The sequence below is a fragment of the Pinus tabuliformis genome, chromosome 1_2 (assembly GCF_031772625.1).
Source record: "Pinus tabuliformis cultivar Carrire ecotype Pingquan chromosome 1_2, CPIR1, whole genome shotgun sequence".
Taxonomy (NCBI): domain Eukaryota; kingdom Viridiplantae; phylum Streptophyta; class Pinopsida; order Pinales; family Pinaceae; genus Pinus; species Pinus tabuliformis.
The window spans coordinates 1223040216-1223053596 of NC_142298.1; positions in this window are offsets into that span (position 1 = coordinate 1223040216).

The following is a 13381-nucleotide window of genomic DNA, read 5'->3' on the forward strand; positions in this document are numbered from 1 at the left end:
ACTGTCCTCATAGCTGATTCATTTTTTAACGAGGTTGACTCAGTGACAGGAACTGTCCTCAAACACACTTACTTTCTACAATTTACCTACATGTCCTAAAACCTACCTGATTCTTTTTTTAATGAGGTTGACTCAGTAAAAGAACTATCCTCATCAACTGATTCATTTTTTAACGAGGTTGACACAGTAAAAGGAACTTTCCTCGGACCATCCAATTTCATTTTTTAACGAGGTTGAGAGAGGAACAAACTATCCTCGTACACACTGATTCATTTTTTAACGAGGTTGACACAGTAAAAGGAACTTTCCTCGTAACATCCAATTTCATTTTTTAACGAGGTCGAGAGAGGAACAAACTATCCTCGTGACATTGATCATGGCTTCCAACTGGAAGAAAGACATGTCAATGGACACACCTTGATCATGGCTTCCAAGAGATCTTCATCAGAAGGAAGAACAGTTCTTTGGAAGGAACACATGTCAAGGGACTCAAAAGGGATAAGAACATCGTGTTCAACCCAGTTTTCCATGTCAATTACCGGATCTAAATCAACAGTGAGAGGCTCACTTACATTGGTAACTGAAAACATGGGATCGGTTGCCACATAATTAACCCGTGGCAGGGTAGATACCACTTTAGAATCAGGAATAGTTAGGGGTGTCATATTATTGGTAGTTGAAACAAGACTAGGGAACGAAAGCTGGTCTACAGTCACAATACTGCCATTGTGAGGGAAAGACATCACGCGAAAGAGTGTCGATACGACAGCTTTCATTGCATAAACATAGTCTCGCCCAAGGAGTAAATTGAAATCCAAGGGTCCTCGAACTACCATAAGATCAATACAGACAGTTTTACCTTCCAATGTAATGGAAAACTTAGGAAGGATCCCTAAAGGTTCACTAATGGTTCTGTTAAAAGCTTTCAGATTCTACGTAATAGGCGCAAGCTGAGGGGAACCCAAAGCTTTCCAAACAGTTGAGGATAAAATACTAACAGAAGCACCTTCATCTACCTAAGTACGATGTACGTCCCTACCACCAGCCTTGACAATGATCTGGAAAGGGATGGAGGAAGGAAGACGAGGTTCTGTCAATCTATTCCAATCAAAGGAAAAGACCTCAGTGCTTGGAGGGGGTTCTGTAGAAACAGGTGAAATGCCCCCCGGCATAGAAGAATCCGATGTAACAAGAAGAACATCGGCGGTATGAAATTTACTCTCGAAAGGGAGAGTGTGATCGACCGAATGTGAAATTGAATCGACCACTTGATCAACTAATTGATCATCAACCTGAGTGACATGAGTTTCACTCTCCAATGGAAGAGTGTGATTGACTGTACTTGAATTTAGATCAATCACTCCGTCAGTTGACGGTAGGTTGGGAGAAAGTTTACGGTAACCAGTTGGAAATTCTTGCTGTGGAACAGTAAGGTTTTCCAACAATGTTGAGGCTTCATCTATGTGAGGGCAAATGTGAGTTTGATGACTCCCTTTGCATAACTTACAAGGAAACCTAACTTTACCCTTTTTCCCAGGAACCTGACTATCACTGGTTGATGGATCAATGGAAAGTTGATGAGTTTTTTCTGACCATACTTCCAAGACCTTTGGAATACCAGGACAATTGACAAGGAAGTGGTCACCCTTACAAAGCCTGCAAGGGTATTTGGGTTTACGATGCATGTCGGAATTTTCCTCAACACAACTAACACTTACAGCCATGGTTGGTTGGTTGACTTCTTTCTTATCTTGCTTCTTCTTCTTCTTCTTCTTCTTCCCTTTCTTCTTCTTCTTAGCCTCCTGGTTACTAGCATCAAGGCTTTTACCAGGCGAAGAGGAAGAAATGGAGGAAGAAAAATTAGGCGAAGAAGGTAAAGGGTCAACAGAAGGTTGGTAATGTTGAGATGGTGAACTCTGTTGAGGTGAAGCATCCGGTTGAGATGGAACAATTGGAGTATTTTGGGCCAACGAAGTTGAAAATAACCATATTGGTAAACCTATTGTAAATCCAGGTAATGACAAAGTAGCCATATAAGGAGGACCAACATTTCCAAAGTAAGGAAAAGTACTAGGATTCTCATTAGGAGGGGTTCCTAGGTTGATAAATTCCGGAACATTTGCCATTATATTCAACTTCAGTGAATTTTATTAACAATTTAAAACTAAAATTAACAATTCACAATTCACACCTAACAATTAAAATTCACAATTCACACCTATGGTCTCTAAAAGTAAAAACAAACAAATTAACACACGCTATCAAATTTAGGAGTCAAACCATACACAAACAGTAGCCTTCCGGACCGAAAACACTAGTTGGTGATGAAGCCCAACATCGCCGAATTCAGTACAGAAGTGGTGGGTGGAACAGTTACCCCGGCAACCTGCTTAATGAATAGACCGGCACAAGTTCCTCCACTTTAACCGTCTCGAAGTGAAGTGAACCCCCCGGAAAATCCAAGTGAGTATAACCGACGTCTGCTCCAGGTACAGTGGGACCTTCCCTCCACCGTCACCTCGGTAGAACCCTAAAGATTATGGTCACTAAAGTTACCAATCACAACAATTACACCTGGGGGAACAGTCTAAACTCCGACAGCACGCAAGGGCAGAGTAACAAGCTCAATCCCCTTACCAGCTCCTTGACAGTAATCCAAGGTTTACCGATAAGTGACCCCTGGCTCCTCGACAATGGTTAATCCGAGGTTTACCGTTTGTAATACGTACTGTCTGGCGTCGTTCCCAACGAGGGGGGAATGATTCCCTCACTGGTTCGGACACGAGCTCGTGCTTCTCCTTTAAGAGGAGCTTTCCCAGAGTGCAATTGAAACAATTGGATTTATTCTACTCAAGATAAACTATCTGTTTGGTTTTGTAGTCTTGGAGAGTTAAGTACTCACCTACTCCAAGACCCTAGCCTAAGCTATGTTGGTGTTTCAGAGCCCTAGAAATGTAAAAATTACTAGATGAATTTTAATTAAGCGCTGTGTTATTAAGGCTGTTATTACTCAAATGGGTAAATGGATATGAAACCAATGGTGTTATGACCCGACTCAACTGAAATGCAATCGAATATGATAATGCAATCCTTTCAATTCGATGAATCCTAACTAAAGTAAGGAGAGAGTTTCCATTCACTTCCAACAATGCAAAAAATTGATCACTAAGAGAAAATATAACAAATTCTCTAATACACTAATTTTATGATGAAAAACTAATGCAAATCAATTCCAAACCATTTTTTTTTATTTTCGTGTAAATTTAAACCAAAGAAAGTTGATCTAAATCTACAATTGATTTTTTCAGAATGTAAACTATGCAATTGTAATCTATGCACAATTCACTTGAAAAGTATGCAAATGTAATCTATGCACATTTTTCATTAATATTCTGAAAATGAGAATTCTAATTATGCAAATGTGATCTATGCAAGAGAATTCTCAAACACAAGATGATTCTAATGTAATCTAAGAACCAATCAAGTGCAAGTCGAGAAAATTGGGTGAGAGTTCCAAAGATCAAAACATAAAAACACTCAAAGGCGATTAACACTCATACACAATTTAGCCCCCCCCCCGGCGAATGAGGGGGAAATTTTTTTGCAAAAACAGAAGCAAAAAGATGCAAAATTGTGAAAAGACTGAGAGAAACCTCCAAGTAATGACCCAAGGAAAACAAATCAAGAATTTCTCAAGAAAGAGACTCAAAACACCCAATTGATGAAAGCTAAAAGCGGGAATGCTAATGAAACAAGTTCAGGTGAAAATTTTTGACAAGGTACTAAAGGATCTGGGCAGAAAACACTAAGAAAAATCAAAATCTAAAAGCAATTTAAAGCAAAAATGGAATTTTCCTAAATTTTACAGGAAGACGCAGGCCACCCGTTATCACAGGTGCGGGCCCGCTCTGTGCAGACGGCAACAGCGCGTCCAAAGACGCACTGTGCAGTACTCAGAGGGTGCGTCCTTCTGGAAAAATGAAGAAAAACCAAATCTAACTAAATCTAAAGCTAAGCCACCCAAATACTAATTCTCACAGTCAAAAACCAGAAAATAAAAATGATTTTCTCAAAGCAAAGTTCACACAAAGGAAAAGACTTTCTCATTAATGGATCCCCAGCGGAGTCGCCAATTTGTCACACGGAATCTGTCAAGGGTGCGGACACGACTGACCTTCCTAGAAGTCTAAGACATTCTAATGACAAACAAGACAAAATGGAGTGATCTTTCTCTAAATACACCTTTTACAACATGAAAACTACAAGTGTTTAGGCTTACCTTATTCCAAAACGCTGTTGTTGAAGTCCGTTCTTGACGATCCGGATGAGCTCCTCCTTCAAGTCAATTCCTGCAACCACAAACAATCAAACAATTACCAAGCACTTGCATTTCATATAATAAAACATATATTCAACATGCAGACCAAGGAACACATGAAATAACTCATTAACACAAGCTATTGAGAAAAATAAACCAGTTTGTATTAATAACGAAACAAAGAAACTCTTACAACCTGGCCTTGGTGTTGTGCAAGTTCCTCCCAGGGTCCATCAAGGGTTTTCCTCTACTTTGACAAAGCTCACCCTCTTCCAAGTAGAATCAAGTGAAGACAATCTCTCCTCACAAAGGCTCTAATGGAAGATCTAAATCCTGCAGCATTTACCCAAAGAAAATGTATAGCTCCAACCTCTCCTCCTTCTGGCTCAATGCCTTTATTTATAGTGCTGTAAAGAGGTTATTCAGGTCCACTATCAATGGGATCATCCCCCTCTTTGGGTGGGATAGCTCCCTTATTGATGGGATAAGTTCCCTCTTAATAGAGATACATGAACCAACTGGAGGCGCATCCATTTCATCAAACCGACCTCTAGAATGTTCTAGAAGTAACCACAAGTAACTTTTTCAAGATAAAACTCGCGCATTTTGCCTTTTACAGAGGGACGCACCTGTCCCTTAACATACAGAGCGTCCATGGACGCAGATTTTGTAAACAAGGTCAGCGTCCCCGCAGGTAAGGCTAGAGAGAACCTGCGACCCCAGAGATAAACATAGTTTTTACAAGACTTTCTCTCTTCTTTGAGTTTGAGATGGATAACAGAGGCATGAGACTTGCCTAAGAGGGTAGCATGACTGTTGATTTGAGCCATACTAACTGTAAGTAGTCAAGGTGACATTTTTTAGTGTAACACAACCGAGGCGGAATAGTGGCAAGGAAAGTTGGTTTCAGATAAGTACATTGACAGACAACAGGCTGCAAAAACAAGGGTGAAAACAGGGCAATAAACAGGAGGGAACCCCAGTAGCACTAGGAAAAACTGGTTCAGCGTAGGTAGTACACTGGTAGTTTGACCTTCAGCGTAGGTAGCCCCTTCGGGAACTGCGCTGAAATGCAGACTGCCTTCACTGTGCCTGCACTGAAGATTCAAACTTTCGTTTTTCTCAGTTTCCGGGTCACAGATTGCTCAAAAATTCACAGTTTTTGGCCAAATCAGAAGCTATCAGTCAAGTACACACTAAGGGATGAAAAGGAGGATGAAAAGCTATCACTAAGAGCTATTAAGAGTCCTTGTGAATCAACTCTTCAAATCATAAACATGCCCAGAAACTGAGCTAGAGTAGCTGCCCTCTACTTTGCATTTGAAAGATCCAAATGCAGTTCGATTCGGTACTCCCTGTGTTTATGAAATGAATAGCAAAAACACAAACAACCAACAAGATATGATCCCCAGCGGAGTCGCCAATTTTTTGTTGGGAAAAGTATCCAATACGGAATGACCCTATTGCACTCTAAGGGTGATAGTAACTCAGCAACAATCAAAGCAAAGCTATTCGAGATTACTTCATTATGAGATGTAAGAGAGAGGAGGAAGAGATCCACTAACCGATGTCTTCCACTAATGATTGATCCAATCTTCTCTCTTTGCTGCTTGCTCCCAGCTCCTTGCTCTTTTACTGGCCCAGCTACACCAAGATCCTGTAAAATAACAAGAAAGGGAAACTACAAGAAGCATACATTCATAATTGATTCAAGGATTAGAATCAATCAAATACACAAGTATAGCAACACATCATTGAAACACATGTATATAGAAGAACCTCAAATGCTTTATTAATGGAAGAAGTAAAGTTCAGGAAGTGATACAACCATAAAAGGCCCAATCCAGCATCACCTCCCAGCAGAAAGAAATCTCCTCTTCACCTCCTTCAAGCAAATCACCCAATAGTTCTATACTCGAACCAACAGCACTTCCTTGCAGTCACAAGATTCCAGCCTCCTTAGACCTCATGAGAGAGATCTCTATATAGGAGTTTTGGAGAAAGGATGAGTCAGCTTGAGCTTGGCATGGAGTTGACTAGTGTCCTCTCCCACTTCAGTTATTCTTCAGTTCTTGAATCCACTTGGAGGTTCTTGCTTCCACTTGGAGATCTAGACCCTCTTACTCATCACTAGGTGAATTCCTTGATCCAAGTGTCATTTTGGAAGCTTCCTGGGCATTGACACCTTGAGGAATGACTGTGCCACTTGGCCAAACTCGCCCAGCACAGGTAGCCTTCATCCCAGTTGACATTCAGCGCAGGTACCGAGTGGAGCAGTTGACATTTAGCGCAGATGCTCAGTGGAGCAGTTGACATGATCCAGAAATAGCTTGTTTTTTAGTGTTTTCAGGTGGAGAACTGATTTTCAGTGCTGTGGTTTGCTGACCTTGTTCCTCTAGGGGTAGGAACAACATGTTTAGGGACTTTGGATCCCTTGGATTATTGACATTTCATGCTTCATGCTGTAAGGCACAAAAATGTCTATAACAGGGGGGCTCTACCCCCCCTCTAAACCCCCTGGTTAACTATGTAGGCTAGTCGTGGAAAGAATATAACACAACCCAACATCAACGCAATTGGGACCATTGCTTCCTAGGGGGGAGGATTGATCCAAGTGGATGTTGGTGGCCAACTGCCTATTCCACTGGGACCCCCACCATTGTCTCTTTCAGTTTTTCAATTTCTTTAATTGTAGCATAGTTTGCTATTTTTGGCAGTTTTTCAGGTTGTGAATTTCCGTAGTCGTTTTGAGGCTCCAAATGACTTTTTTGGGAAAACTAATGCTAACATGGGGTATATATTAGCATTGGCCACTTGGAAGTTATAGTCCTCAGATAGATCTTTCTAACGAGGTATTGTGCGCATCCAACAGAGATTGTATGCCACAGTTACAACCTCGAGAAGTTGATGTACTAATTTACCCAAATGGGGCCCATAGTTTTGCCGCTTCATCTCTCAGGGTTATGTTTTTGGATTATTAGTGTTTTCCATTGTTTCTAAATAATAAATAGGCCTTCAAACCTCATTGTAACATAGTTAAGAGGCATGTGTCTACCATATCTCTTCTCAGAGATAAGATACTGTTGTTGGGAAAAGTATCCAATACGGAATGACCCTATCCCACTCTAAGGGTGACAGTACCTCAGCAACAATCAAAGCAAAGCTATTTGAGATTACTTCTTTATGAGATGTAAGAGAGAGGAGGAAGAGATCCACTAACCGATGTCTTCCGCTAATGATTGATCCAATCTTCTCTCTTTGCTGCTTGCTCCCAACTCCTTGCTCTTTCACTGGCCCAGCTACACCAAGATCCTGCAAAATAACAAGAGAGGGAAACTACAAGAAGCATACATTCATAATTGATTCAAGGATTAGAATAAATCAAATACACAAGTATAACAATACACCATTGAGACACACGCATATAGAAGAACCTCAAATGCTTTATTAATGGAAGAAGTAAAGTTCAGGAAGTGGTACAACCATAAAAGGCCCAATCCAGCATCACCTCCCAGCAGAAAGAAATCTCCTCTTCACCTCCTTCAAAGCAAATCACCCAATAGTTCTATACTCAAACCAACAGCACTTCCTTACATTCACAAGATTCCAGCCCCCTTAGACCTCATGAGAGAGCTCTATATATAGGAGTTTTGGAGAAAGGATGAGTCAGCTTGAGGCTGGCATGAAGCTGACTAGTGTCCTCTCCCACTTCAGTTATTCTTCAGTTCTTGAATCCACTTGGAGGTTCTTGCTTCCACTTGGAGATCTAGACCCTCTTACTCATCACCAGTCGAATTCCCTGATCCAAGTGTCATTTTGGAAGCTTCCTGGGCATTGACACCTTGAGGAATGACTGTGCCACTTGGCCAAACTCGCCCAGCGCAGGTAGCCTTCTTTGCAGTTGACATTCAGTGCAGGTACACAGTGGAACAGTTGACATTCAGCGCAGATGCTCAGTGGAGCAGTTGACATGATCCAGAATTAGCTTGTTTTTGAGTGTTTTCAGGTGGAGAACTGATATTCAGTGCTGTGGTTTGCTGACCTTGTTCCTCTAGGGGTAGGAACAACATGTTTAGGGACTTTAGATCCCTTAGATTATTGACATTTCATGCTTCATGCAGTAAGGCACAAAAATGTCTATAACAGTTGCCCCCTAAAGTATGAGGTCGTTTATCAGGTGAAATGCTTTATCAGGAGGATCCGAAGTTCATTCAATCGTTGAGAGGTGACCTGTAATAAAATACAATACAATACATTATTTTTCATTCTGCTTTCATGATCTAGCTAAGGCGGGCATTCCCATGCCCAGCTTTATAAATTCATTTTGGTACATAGAACAGACGATCGTTTGATGGTAGACTGATAATTCTCTGCTGAAATTATCATCCTTTGAGTAGGATGATCATCTGCTGTAATGATGTACATATCAAATGTCTTTATATTTCCTGAATATATATCGCAGCCCGGATGGATGAAACTAGATCCGGGGTCTTCAAACTCGTTCAATCTTCACTCTAAGTACAAGTCGATCCATGTGAGAATTGCGCTGAAGTCGAACATGGAAAGACATCGCTTGATTACCGGTCAATAATGTAAACCGTTAACAAGCGCGAGAAGAATCACCGATAATGATAATGACCCTCAAGGTACTGCAATACAATTCACGTGGTGTGAATATAGGACTTGGCGTCGAACACCACGCAAAATCTTCTGGTCGAAGGTCATTGATGTATACCTATCGCCGGAAGTGAGAAACTTGCCATTGAGGCATGCAAGTTTCAAAGTACTGAGGGGGGTGTTCCTAAATCAACTTCTTGGATAATGAGCTGAAGTCGACAAGAAGCAATCCATCAAAGGAGGGCCTTAATGAATCCCACATCAGTGACACGGAACGGAGCTAATGATTTTAGTGGAGGTGAAAACAATCTGTGACATATGATTCAGGGTGGCGATCATGGGTGGATGAAGGATAATGTATGGCAGTGGATGGGACACGGTTGACTCTTTCTGAACAACATCTCTTGAACATATAACGACACTGATGCGATGGATCGGTAGCATTACCCCAAATGTGGATGGTTTGGCGAGACCATGGTGATGAGACCGGTGAATGAAACAACCCAACCCGATGTGATACGGAGGAAAAGTGTCATGTTCAAGAGTGACTTGCTACCATTAAAGCTTTGAGGTTCTCCCAATTTTTCCCCAGTCATTTCTGATCAGTACCTCTTTACTTTTGTCAAGCTTGAGGAGGATAACATATGCTTGTTCTATAACCTGCCCTTCGGGTAAGCCCGTCGCTATGTTTTAACGAGCCTAGCGATAGGGAAACTCGTTCTTGTCTAAAGACAAGTTTGTCGCTATTTAATCATTTTAACGAGTCTAACGACAAGGAAAACTCGGTCCTTTTCATTTTTAGAGAGTCTGAAAAGGTACAGAAAGTTAACTCCAAAATTCCTTTTTCGTCATCTAATCCCTTAAGTCCGAAAAAGTATAAAACAATACAGAAAGGATGAATTTTCGATAACTTTAATGAGCCGAATAAAACAAGCGCTCGACCTTTTTGTGCAATAATCCCTCAGGTCCAAAAAGATTAAAATCTAGAGGAGGGATAGCTCTTCCGGTCCTTTTAATGAGCTGGAAGGCCAAAACTCGGCAAACTTTTCATATTTTGCGAGTCAGATGAAAAGAGCTCAAAGAAGACTTGTCTTTTGAGGAACGAGTGATAAACAGGGATAGCAGCAGATTCCAGGTACAGGTTGGAATTTTCCAATCACGGCAGTGTCACAAGGATGGCTAGGTGAAATCACTCTTCGCAGCTGTTCCTCAAAATGGGTAAACAATCATATGGAGGTGAACGATCGGCCAAATGACAGTGGAGGTGGCGGGTGCAAAACACGACCAAGGCTTTTATGGCTAATAAATTTACGATCACAGTGGTTATTTACCGGGATAGGTTCATTTTTTATTTAACGAGCTTGAATGCGCCATAACACTCCTCAATCTTATGTTTATTTTTTAACGAGCATGAACTATGTGCTAAAACTGCTCGGATCTCGCTTTTCTATTTTTTAACGAGCATAAATTCCGCGGTAAAACTGCTCGATTATATGGTCAAATTTTGATTTTTTACCATTACTAGCTTTTCTTTTTTCAAGGATAGTACTGCATTCTCAATTGCTGCAACAAACTTTGTTAGAAATGAATAATATTTGCATGAAAATGAGATTATAACCCTAATATTTCACTTTGAACTACGTAAAAAGCTATTAAAAGGTGTTTTTACCTCTCATTTACCATTTCATTTGCATTTGGTTTGTTGGAGCTCTGGAGGTGCCTCTTCCCCCTTGATTTTCACCAGCTGATTCCGGGAGATTCTGTGGACGATTTTTGGCGCCGTCTGGACCAGGTAGGAGCTAAACTCTAGCTCTTTCTTTTCATGGTTTTCTTTTCCAGTTTCATGCTTGTTTTTCAGTCTTTCTGAGCCCCAGGGGTTTTGCCAGGGCGCCCTAACTTCAGCGCAGGTTCCCCATTTGAAACCTGCGCTGAATGTCAGGCTGCCTTAAGGCAACCTGACCTTCAGCGCAGGTGGGACACTCTCTGCCTGCGCTGGGCTCAGAAAACTGGGTTTCCAGGTCATTTTTTGATGAATTTTCGCCAGTTTTTCATCAAAATCAGGAACTTACTCCTTCTCTTGTTTGCTTTGCAGGGAACTTTGAACAAAATGTCCCTTACATGGCGAGAACGAGAACATGAAGAGGACATGATTGCCCTCCATGACCCGGTCACGGTGAACGCGCTGCGGAACTGTGGCCTGCTGAAGTTTTTCCGCATCTTTAGCATGAGAGCACAGATTACTTTGCTGCAGTATATGCTTGATGCTTGGGATCCTGTTAACCAAGTATTCCAGATTAGGGGAAAGTCCATCCCCTTGAACATAGAGGACATGTACTTCTTGACTGGATTGTCGAGACGAGGTGCCCCCATTTCCTTGTCAGGTACGGCCCGGGGGACCGATTCCACCAGAGATTATGTCCGCCAGTATTGCAGGGAAGGTTCTCAGCCGAGCAGAGACGGCAAGATTGTTATCCGTGAGATTATTGACAGGTCTCTCAGGTCCATTCTGTATACCATTGGTAGGATGGCTGGTAGCGCATCTCTACATGTTGCCAACAGATCTTATATGCAGCACGCCTTGGAGTGTCTCCAACCGAAAGTATTCAACTGGTGTGATGCAGTACTTGTTCAGATGAAAAGTCAGTTGACCAAGGTAAAGGACGGGAAGTTGAAGAACTTTGGATTTGGTTCTATTCTGACTGCCTTCGCCTTGGAGAAAATCCCACTGATGCAGCCTCAGTATATTATACTCGACTTGCCTCCTCCAACCGAGCCACATATGCAGAGGTGGGTCGATCACATGTCTAGGCATGCTGGTCAACCTCAGATTACTTTTACTGAGGCCTTCTTCAGGTGGTTCGAGCGCCAGGAGATGGTCTTCTCCGAGTATCCATATGTGGGTATGGATTTTCGAGGTGATCCGGATTTGGTGCTACCGGATGGCGAACAGTGGGGCGCTATTGGTAAACTCTTTGACCATATCACTGTTTACTGTTCTTATTCATAATGTTGTTGTGCTTTATTCTATCATGAATTTTAATCATACTCTTGGGTGCATGCAGATGTTGGTCCTGTTCGTCCAGCAGTTCGTCCGAGACCGTCAGTTGCTGCCCCGGCAGCAGAGCCTGCTAGGAGAGCTATTCTCCGCGACCTTGACGATACTGAGACCCTTACAGCTGTGCAGGAGCAGGTTGAGAGCCTTACTCTCGGCATTCCCGATGTGAGGATTGATGAGTTACCTTTACAGCTGCAGCGACACACTTCTGGTGTGCCTAGACGATGGACTCGTCTCTTGCGCATGATTGCACAGGCCGTGACGTGCTATCATGAACACCACTAGGCTAGGGTGCCCCCTAGCATTTTTGAGTTTTTAGGTCATATGACCCATTTTGTCTTGGTTACAGAACATTATGTATGAACTATAAACAGCTTATATATATTTTGATTTTCGAGTTTTACTCTGTTTGAGTTATATGATCCATATGTACAATCTTTGATGATGTGTCCTTTTTATAAATGTCATATAGTTTGCTAATGAGTCAGTTAATGTGTTTAAGTTTCTGGAAATATGTTGATATTGAATTGAATCAAATCGTCTTTCCAAGATCTTAACCCTTAGGAACATGCGATAAATAGCTGGATTGCGAACAGAATATATACCATTGAGTTGTAGTATTACGAGCTGTGAGTCTAGCCTGACAATTAGTCGGTGTATGCCACATGTGATGGCATCAGAGAGTAGTTCTATCAACGTGCTATACTCAGCGATGTTATTCGTTGATTGCCCAATACACACACCTCTGAAACTTACTAACTCGCCGCTTGGATCAAAAATGGCCCATGCTGCGGAGGATAGGTTCCGCGAACTACGACTCGCTCCGTCGACATATCCAACACATGTCTCTAGAAGGTTAGACATCTGCAACAAATAGAAAAGGTGGATCACTCGACCAGAACAAATACTTTAGCGAAAACAAAATACAACAAAAGCATGCAGGTTACTATTTAAGCATAGTAACGCTTGAGGTACAGCCCGTTGCGGGGCTGCGCCAGTGGAATTCCGTCGTAATCCATTAACTCATAGGCTCCTTTTGCTAACACCCTTTTAACAATATAGGGGCCCATCCATAGGGACTTGAATTTACCTGCTCCCAATTTATCGGATTCTTGATCATAAAGCAAGACCAAATCACCTTCTGAGAAGACATGGGGTTTGACACTTTTGTCGAACTGAGCCTTGACTCGTTTCTTATGGGCTTCATTAGCCAAAGCGGCATCACGACGGGTTTCATCCAATTGGATTAATTCCAAGAAACGAGCCTCTTCTTCTGAAGTTCCGGGGAGAAGATCGATTGCGAGTTTAAGCGACGAAATTTCGCACTGAATTGGCAAGACTGCTTCCAGGCCATACACCAGTTGAAAAGGTGTGAACCCGGTTGCGTTCTT